Source organism: Erpetoichthys calabaricus, chromosome 3, assembly GCF_900747795.2.
Source record: "Erpetoichthys calabaricus chromosome 3, fErpCal1.3, whole genome shotgun sequence".
Taxonomy (NCBI): Eukaryota; Metazoa; Chordata; class Cladistia; order Polypteriformes; family Polypteridae; genus Erpetoichthys; species Erpetoichthys calabaricus.
The window spans coordinates 109,898,168-109,908,969 of NC_041396.2; the positions used below are offsets into that span (position 1 = coordinate 109,898,168).

General features: G+C 36.0%; 1 pseudogene; it reads left to right on the forward strand.

The window, feature by feature from the left end:
• Positions 1-10,108: 10,108 nt before the first annotated feature.
• Positions 10,109-10,542, forward strand: LOC127527080 (ubiquitin-like; annotated as a pseudogene).
• The last annotated feature ends 260 nt before the right edge of the window (positions 10,543-10,802 follow it).

Consider the following 10,802-nt stretch of genomic DNA (forward strand, 5'->3'; position numbering starts at 1 on the left):
AATTACCTTCTTTGAAACATGAAGGGTCCTATTCTGGTATACTAGGGGGCTCCGCCCCCTGCTCGCTTTGCTCGCCCAACCCCTGGTGTTGGGAAATTACAAAGAGCGTGATGTATGAATGAGATATAGCATAGTGTGAAGGTGTAGATGACGCAGATAGGAAGCAAACAATAAAGTGTTTGGCACAGTGTAAAGGTTTATTGGAAAATTTCTTTGTAAACAACATTAGTAGTAAACATGGTGTCTTGTCCTTGAATGAGTTTTCCTTGGCATGGAGCATTTATGACCTTAACTTTAACGTCAGATGAACGTCGAAGTTGTGAGAAGGCCACATAAAGTTGTCCATGTACAAAAACGGGCTCAGATAGGTAGATGCCAACCTTGTGCATGGTTTGTCCTTGTGATTTGTTGATGGTCATGACAAAGGCAGGTTTAACAGGGAATTGTTTCCATTTAAGTGTAAAAGGTATTCCAGGTTAGAACTTGTAAGGTCAATTTTAGGATTAGAACAGTATTGTTAGCATGTGATCCTGTAAGAACTGTTGCTTGAATAACATTGTGTGTTTATGGTGTAGACGACTAATCGTGTACCATTGCAATAAACCCTGTTTAGTGTTAAGGTTTCTTAATAGCATGAGTATTGTTCCGTTTTAAGGCTAAGACTGTGTTGTGGTAATCCGGCTGGGTTAATAGTGTTCAAATATGCTAAGGGGAAATTAAGATGGTCATTGTCGTCATCAGAGGTCAACTTTGTCAGAGTTTAGAAAGAGGTGTGACTCTCCAGGAAGTAATGAAATGACCTGGTTATTAATGTGATCAACAGTAATATTTTTTGGACATTGTATTGGTGAGTGTACCATCTCCCAGTTGTAATAACCAATTGTTATATTTGGGATGTGGAAATCGCATGTTTTGTACCAAGTGTATCTTTAGAAAGCAATGCCAATTGTTCGCGTAACATTTTTTGTTCCGCGGTTTTAGAAGCGCACCGAGGTGATTTTTTTTTTTGATGCGGGTTCGTGTTTGTGGTCCCGTTACTCGAGCCGTCTAGTTTTGTATCCGTGATCGTGAATTGATGACTTGTTTGATCTTTATCGTTAGGAATATGGATAAGTAATAAGTAGGATCGAACTCACTGTTAATATGCGGACTGTTCGTTTCTTCGTATTATCACCAATCAGGTCTCGCGCCTGTATATGTATTGTAGTTCGGTCTCGTGTTGTTTATATGACGTCGTCGCGTATTTTAAGGTGGACTGAATAATAGCTGAGTGCATGGCATGTGGAGCAATAGGTAAGCACTGTCTAAAATCTACTCCTAATAAAAGAACCTTTCCTCCAAAGGGAATATTATTATTCATCAAACGCAATGCCAATTGTCCTGCGTATTTTAAAGGTGGACTGAACAATAGCTGAGCGCATTGTAAATGGGAGTAATAGTTTAAGCACTGTCTAAAATCTTCCTCGCTAATAAAAGTACCTTTCCCGCAAAAGGGAATATTATTATTCATCAACGTTTGTAGAAGTTTATCAATGGTGTTGAGTAAGTGACTGGATGCCATTGTACATTCATCTATAATTAATAGTGTGGCAGACGGATGTCACGTGCATTGTTACTGTGCATTGTCATAGTGGATACCGATGTTTCTGTGATTGGGGACCCGGTATTTGGAATAAGGAGTGACATGTGTTTTTGGAGCCGAGACATTTTTTCTTCCGCGGTTTCAGAAGCGCTTTGTAGGTGCCGGACGTGATTTGTGCATATTGCGTTTCTTGAATTGTATCAGGGTGCAGTGTTCCAAATGCGATGTAATATTTGTCCACATACGCGAAAGCAGTATGGGTCATTGCCTTTGGTGACCTGATATTTACTCCTGTAGATGCAAAATCAAATGAACTATTGTAGGATGTAATGCAGTTCATAAAGTTTTTACTTTCAGGTACTTCGTTAGTTAGAAGCTTCTGTAGATATGCAGGATATGAATGTAAAGGAGGCAGTGTAATTTGACTTTTTTGACAAACAACGTGTAAATTCATTACTTGTATTGCCAGTTGTTCTTCAGGGAAGTTAAGTGAATGACAATGATTGCAAATGACATTCATTAATCCCAATGAATTTTCATGAAAAGTGGACTTATTATTGAACGCGCTGTCAGCTAACTGGCGCTATCGTTAGTGTGGTCGTGGGTCTGAATAGTCCTTTTTGTGTACGTTTCACGTGCTATGTCCGTAGTCTGCCCCGTTTCGTGTCCTATGGGCTTTGTGTGGCGCTCGCCGGCTTGTTTTTTTTGTGTGCTGGGGGCTTGTTGCCTGAGTTTTTATTTCTGTTAGTGGAGGGGGGTGTTTGTGTGTCGTGGGCTGAATCGTCCTTTTTGTGTGTGAACCGTTTCGTGTGCTATGTGTGCCTGCGTATGACTCCTTTGTTTTTGGTGTCCTAGGGGCGCGTGGCCTCATTTCTTATTTCAGTTACTTGGAGGGGGGGCTTTGGGTGTCGTGGGTCTCAATCCTCTTCTTTGTGTGTGTCCCGTTTCATGTGCAATGGCTTCGTGCGTTTACGTTGCATTCCATCCGGCCGGTTTCCGTTGCTTGGGGGGGGGGGGGGGGGGGGGGGGGGGGGGGGGGGGGGGGGGGGGCGGGGGGGGGGGGGTGGGGTTAGGGGGTGTTTGTGGGGGCGCCCTGCGCAGGTACGGTCTTTTGTGGCCACGGCCCCATGGCCGGATGTCCCTGCGTCCATCCGGTTTATGCATTCTCCGTAAGTAATATGGATTTCAGGTAGGAACCAAGGATAATTCAGTGACCAGTGTGACGTACTGTGCTACACTTAGAGGAGCAACCGAAACCTGCAATTCACAGAAAAAGAAGAGGAATTCTGTCAAAAACAATCTTGCTGGCTTCATGATAATGCATGACTTCATGCAGCAGCTGTAACAGTGGGGGACAATAGAACAGCTGTGGTTTGGACGTCTTCCATATCCCTCTTATAGCCCCTAAACTAGCATCATGCAACTGTCACATCATTGGTCTACTTAAAAAAGGATCTATGCGGTGGAAGGTTTACCTCTGATGATGAGGTTAAATAAGAGGTGTAGACCTGGATTTAGGGACAGCCAAAAAGCTTCTTCTTACAAGGAAGGAACAATTAGTGAGACAAAAAAAAAGTGCACAAACCTGCAGGGAGTCTATGTGGAGGAGAAATATAACTGCTATGTTCATCAGCTCACAGTTATCATAATACTTCAGCTAATTCATATACATGATAAACTAGTGGTAACTAAAAAAGAATAGATGTTCAGTATTAATAAAACTGTCTATTCAGCTGGAGAAAACTCATTTTAATTTTTCTAACTATACAGTGTAAATAATAATAAAAAAATAGCCTTAGACTCAGAAAAAAGATCCTTACTAAATAATGACATTGCACCAGAGTATACATTTGTTTTCAAATTAATAATATTGTTTGGCAATGATGGGTATCTCTTAAAGGACACACATATAAATTTACTGAAAAATACCAGAGAAAATTAGCCATGTCTGGGAATATTGTATTGTGTTTGTTCTAATATTTACATTTCACATTGGGTATCTAATAAAAGAAAAAATACTTTTACACATACCCCTGATGTTTGCAGCACTTACTACTTGCTATTAATGCAAGAAATAAAACTTTTGCACACTTTTAAAAATAGAAAGGAATTATTTCAAGTTATACAAACACAATCAGATTGGAAGGACTTATTTTTACACTGTGCTTCTCTTTTTAAACAATTGCATGAAAACAGCTTTGACACAGGAAAGGGCAGTAAAAATGCTGTCCAACTGAGATTTTAAACTGAAGAAAACAACTTTTAAAAAAGGCAAATAATATTTTAAAGGTACCCTATCCTTTGTGGATATTTATTTCTCTTAATCTTCTACATGGTAAGTTTCAGCTAATTTTTGTAAAGATTCCATGTGAAATTTAAACATTGGTAGGGTATGTTTTAACAGGTGAGAAATGCTTATTAAAATGTGTACACTCCCAAACTATCCCCAAAATCCTTTCTCCTTCCAGCAGTTATGGGTAATAATAATGCAGGTTTACTTTTGAAAGTGGGCTTTCAAAATGGTATGGTATGGTATGGCACTCACATTCCATAGTATGGTCAGTTGTATGATTAAAGGATCTCACTGTTTTCTTACTGTTCATGTGGATTTTTAAGAGGAACTCTGCTTTTCCCACATATTGTAATAAATGTGTCCATTGTGAATATTGGTATTGTGGGATATGGCCGGCCGTTCATCCCGGCCAATACCCCCAGGCCGCCAGATGGAGCCATCCCTGCAACATGGAGGTGCCCCGAATTCCAGCAGGGCCTCATGGACAGTGGTGTTTTAATGCACAGCCCTGCTGGATACCATGGGGGGCCGCCAGGAGTTGCTGCAGGGAGGCCCAGGATTTATATTTTCCGTATAGCCTGAAAGTATTTCCAAGTCCCGGGAACGGAAGAAATTATATACTTTCGGGCTGAAGAAAAAGAAGTTTTACCTGACCCGGAAGTGCTGGATAATCACATGGACTGAGGGCTCAGAATCACTTCTGGGTCGAGGACTATAAAGGACTGTGGGAAATCCCAGAAGGATGAGCTGAGTTGAGAGGCAGGGTGGCTAAGCGTCTGGGAGTGGAGGATTGTTTATTTGATTATTGATATATTGGAGTACAGTGGAGTGGAGGGTGCTTTGTGCACATTTATTATTATAATAAATAACATTTTGGATTTTTATCTGGTGTTTGACGTTTGGTCTGAGGGTTCAAGGGGTCACGGGGACCCTTAAACTGTCACAGTATGTGCATAACAGTTTGGTCAATCACAAGCTGGTTTTCGTAATTATTCTGGGCATGCTTCAGAGAATCCTCAAATGCGTATTAGAAAAAAATTGTCCCTGAAAACAGTGTCTGAATTTAGCTGAAAAAAACATTAACTTGGTTATACTGTACTTGATATACTAAGATTAGTTTATTAAAATACAGTTTTCTTAAAGGTTATTGATAAGTTGTTACAAATACTGGAAAATGGCACTCAAATGAGCCTGTCTAGGCAGGAATACATCAGTGGTTAATAGAATGACAGCTTGTTAATCAGTTCTGGCAAAATTATAATACCTCATGTTATTGAAATCAAAATCTTGACAGGCAATGCCAAGAGAGAATATATATTTATACTACATACAGTTATACCCATCATTCTTACTGACATGTCTTTTAAAATGAAATGTCTACAATTTCCAGAATAGAAGTAGCCCCAAAACATAATACTGTCACAAGCATCCTTGAATGTAGGTACTTTTTTTCCTTTTTTTTATCTTCTGGAATACAAGCAATTTTAAGTTTGGTTTCAGTGGACTGTACAGTGTTTTTTGATATGGTTATTGGAGAATGAATGTGTCTTCTTCTAAAATATATTTGCACTTAGACGTTCTTTTGTTGTAAGAAATGTTTGCCATCTTGCAATCCTACCAAAAGGTTGAGACTAGTGGACAGGTCAGTTATTCCACAAATCCCAAAAGCTCCACTAAGCTCCATTTATAAAAAAAAAAAAAAAAAAGCTGGCTAATAATTTTGAAAGAATGTCCTAATCTTTGCAACTTCATATTGGTGCCATATTTCCTCCATTTCTAATAGTGCTTTTTACGGTGTTCCATAATACAGTACATGCAATGCTTTAAAATTATTTTACATCAATCTTCTAATTTGATTTTTTCATAAAAATTATCCCATAAATCTTTGGTTAAATACTTAAAGACAGTGGCAATATCAGTGTACTTTGGAGCAAGATGCATCAGTGAAATCCAAATGGAAGAGCTGAGTATATTTAAGACTAACTAGAATTAATTTATTTTGTGTTATGTATAATAAAAGTACATGTAATTTTACACGTATTATTTCTCTTGAAAATTATACGTTTTGCTTTCATTTTTCACTTTTTTTGGTTATAAGGTCTACCTAAATTTGAAAAGGTTCTGACATAATTTTTCTTGATTTCAGCACATAAAGAAAACAGTAGTTTGTAAATGGCAAGTGCACTGCATAAAAATAAACAGAATTGGTTATTCGTTAGGCACATCAACCAGCAAGAAAACTGAAGACTGGAGGCTCTTAGCAGTAACAAAACAATTTCTTACAAAATAGACATCAAAATACCACTGATTTTTCAACTTTAATCTACAACACATTATCAAATATAGTACAACAAATTCAAAATTGATGTGATCACACTTCTTCATAAAGTCACGATATGTACATTTAGCTATACTACACATTTTGACAATTCAGAATAATTTTGGTCCCTGTAAGTAGTTCACCATAACTTCTTTGGTTTTGACCAGGTTCTTTTTTTTTCAGATACTTGAATTTTCTCCACACTTCCAAATGTGTCTTCCTGTTCTAGTCTACCTAACTCAGAAAAAATTGGAACTGAAATCAACTGACCAACTTCTTTCTTGGTGCAGAATAAAAGTATTTTCATTTTACAAAACCTTCAACCCCATCCTCTTTTTCTGCAAAATGTTAACGAAATGAGCATGATTTGGCAATTTCTGCACATGCTTCCTTAAAGGCTATTTCTGTGATAGCCTTGGTAAAGATTTATGCCTTATTGTGTTTTCAATTGAACAGTTAATGCCACTGTTTACAACATACATATTTTCAATTCATTTTTTAGTTTTCATGTTACTTTTTCAGATGTATTAGAATTTTTACAGATGTTTATTATTTTTATTGTATTTTTGGCAGCTTCTTATAAAAACTATGATGATAGGCATTTCAAATGTACTGTATAATGAGCTATTAGAATTACATTAGGGAAAAAGAAAAATTATGCTGAGCTAAAATTATGCTTTACACTAAAGACTGCAATGGAACTTGAAAATGGGGTGTGAAGTACTATATACTATATTATAAACTATTGTACCTTGCTTTGGCTATGTAACTTAGAATTGTTGTACATTGAAATAACTGTACTGATTCCCCACCAAAGTGTGTAGAGCCAGTTCACATATTAAAGTTTTTGTAACCATCTTTGAAAAATACATTACAAGTAAACTTTATTTAAATCTTTTTTGCTCTGTGGAAATGTTTTACTTCTGTATATTTGACACATTGTGTTTTCCTGTTCATCTAGCTACTGTATTTCTTTATTTAATACATCATCTATTTTTACATAGTTTGGTGTTCTTAATATTATTCTGGTTAAGAGAGTTGCTATAATAATACCTCTCTATTAAGAGATGCATACAGGTATAATGGATATGCTGTGCTATTCAGAGAATTTTTAAACAGCTTGTACTTGAAACACCATAACAACTGTGCAATAGCTCATCAACAAATTCTAATATAACAAGCAAGTACAATTGTTAAACTGGGCTTCTATTCCCCATGTCCTCGTCAGCTATAGTACATGAATAATATTTCATGCACTGAAGAATTAATTTTGCCTAATATTGTACGGTAACTCATGAAACACATTAGTGCTACAAATAAGATTACTTTTTCTTTTCAAAGTGCCTATCTGGGTTGGTAGAAGCCAGCCTTGATCTGGGTCAAATCATCTAATGACATCCATCAATCCATGTAGAAAACATCAAAAAGCTGTGTGTATGCATGTGAAGAAGATCATGTTGATTTAAGCTAAATACTGGAAGAGTCTATCTAAAAGTATTAACAGTTTTGCTTTCAATCACTGTGATGAAAAAGCACCTTTTTAAAATGCTAATTGAACAGCCAAAGAGTGTTCATTTTTAACAAAATAGCTGCTTATTTATGCATGTATTCTCCTGGCTTGTGATTCTTTTGGACTTTGATTCATTTAGATGAGTTAACCTGTTTTCATGAAATGCTGCGTGAAATTAAGTGAATATGAATTATAGAATGAAAGGAGAACAGAATTTGCAAGACCCTGTTAGTTAGGGAATTATCAATTTTCCGTATTAAACCAATTTTCAGCCCTCAGAAATTCTAAAATTATTAGCTCATTTGCTTTTCCTGATATCACAATCCTTTTTCCCAATAAACAATTCTCACTGTTCCATACAAAATGTAAACCTTTTGGAGTTGCAAATGTGAGCTGCAAAACTGATTAAGAGCTTGCATAACTGGGTGTGACTGTATTCGGAAACATTATTGTATGTCCTCACATCTCAGAGAATTGATATTCAAAGAACTCATTAAAAGAATTGACTTACAACATGCAGTAATTCAAATATTAAGCTTGTTCCCTGTTATCAAGCACACACTTTTACTATTTATGGATCCTGGGCATGGAAAATGTGATGTTCTCTATCATGTCTTAATTTCCATCATCATAAGGCAAGGTGAGTTTTACCATGCCTTTTTTCTAGACATTGCATGTAAATATATATGATCATATGGACTCCTCACTTACCAAAGAATCTCTTTTATTCTGAATCATCATTGTTTTTATGTTAAAGAAGATCCAAGTAGTTAGTACAAAAAATATATATGTGTGTAGCAGAGGAATAATTATATGATTATTTCCTGAATTTGTGATTGCCTTAGCACCTAAAGTACTTTACTTGACTGTGTACTGAGACTGCAATGTAATGTTAAAATTAGTTAATTAACAGTGAGTGTTATTCTGTTTTAATATGTTGTCAGTCCTCAACGTACAGGGTATCTTTCTTTTACAAAGATCATCAGCTGTGGCCTGGGGCTGTTCAGATAGCAATGAATATATTATGCATTTTAAATAATGATGTTTAAGTGCTGTATATAACCCTTCATCCATGCATACCTTCTCTAACATACATATATTCTAGCAACATTGTGTGCAAGGTAAGAACCAACCCTGAGTGGAGTACCATTACATTGCAAAATGTGCATTACACTAGCACATAGTTCTGTGATAATAAACAAGAATCATGCTAAAATCATGAATTTAATATGTTAAATTTGAAATTAATTTCATAAGTTAAATTTGATTGTGTATTATCATGATACAGTAGGTAGAATATCACATATTTAAATGTTGATTATCACATGCAAAGACTGAAGCTAAAAACCCTGCAAAGGAAAAAAAGGAAACTCATAGGTTATTAAAGTAAACAGTAAAAAATAAAATGGCTTTTTATGGCTAAGATTAAACTGATACATATTCTCTACATAAACTAAAAAAGTCTAAAAGCTGTAGAAAACTGAAAGGTCACATACACCTACTCTTAGAGTGAAGAATGCTGCTGTGGTGAGAAAATGTGCTGTAAAACACCGTTTATGAAAATTAAAATAGACACATGCAAAGTAAATGACTTCTCTACATGTTTATTGCCAGGGTTATGTGGAACAAAAAACTGCGCTGATGTCAGGTATGAGACCAGTTACTTAAAATGATTTTAAGTGATCTGTAAAAGTGTTTCTCTTAACTTGGTGAAACCAACATATAAACTAGCCCCTCTGCCCTTTACATGGATTTGGCTAAGATTCATTCTGCAATGTAGTACTTCCTATTTACTTTATGTTTAGAATAATTTAAGAGCACATAAACTTAAAAGATTATTAAATTGCATTCCATTGCTGTCTTTCTCATTCTTATCCCATCAAAGTTAATTTCAGATTTTATATTTTCGTTACTATAGTAACATTAGATTCCTAGAGTAACATTAGCTTTTTAGCCTACTGATATATATCCTGTCAGTACTAAATAACACAGTATATGCTTTGTAAACAATGTGGGAGCATGTCAGTCAATCAATCCTTTAGTTTAGATAGGGCTATCTGAAAAAAATACATTAAATTGCTATTCAAATGACTACACAAAGCAATAAGGGTGAATAAAACATATGCAGAATGCATATACTGAATAGTGCATGTCTGCATTACATAACACAGTGCTACAATATTTGTGTAGTAAACAGTAATTGTTTTTCTCGGCAGTGCAGTGTGGCAAAAATATGTTAAGCTATAACCTCAAATTCTCTTTATGTGATCATAAGCTAGTCATACAGCTAGCATTAAATGTTCAATGTTAAAAAATAAAAATCAGTTGTTTTTCATTTAGGTAATATCATCTGGAAGCTTTAGAAGAGTTTCTATTGTTTCTATTTTCTTCTATTGTATTTAGAAGAAAAAGTATCAGAAATTATTTCTACAACAGATTAAACCATGCAAATCTTTGTGAAAACCTTGATTGGCAAGACCATAACCCTGGAGGTGGAGCCCAGTGACACCATTGAGAATGTGAAAGACAAAATCCAGGACAAGGAAGGCATTCCTCCCTACCAGCAGAGGCTCATTTTTGCAGGCAAGCAGCTGGAAGATGGCCGTACCCTCTCGGACTACAATATCCAGAAATAATCTACTTTGCACTTGGTCCTGAGGCAGAGGGGTGGTATGCAGATCTTTGTGAAAACCCTGACTGGCAAGACCATCACCCTGGAAGTGGAGCCCAGTGACACCACTGAGAACGTGAAAGCCAAAATCCAGGACAAGGAAGGCATCCCTCCCGACCAGCAGAGGCTCATTTGTGTGGCTTCAGTATTAAACAGTACTGTTTAAATTTATGCATCTTGTGTTTATAAATTGAAATAAATTGTTGCAATCAAAAAAAAAAAAAAAAGAGTTTCTATTGTGAAAGGTGCAGCAAAAATAATTGCACTGACATTATGTACGTCAACTAAAGCATATAAAGTCATTCTTTTGTATTAGTCTTTAATGAGGCTTGTCAGATGTTATATTGTACCCATACACTTTTTCTTGATATTTTCATAAATTTCTTATCCATACACTTTTATTTACTATTTTCATAAATTAAAGTT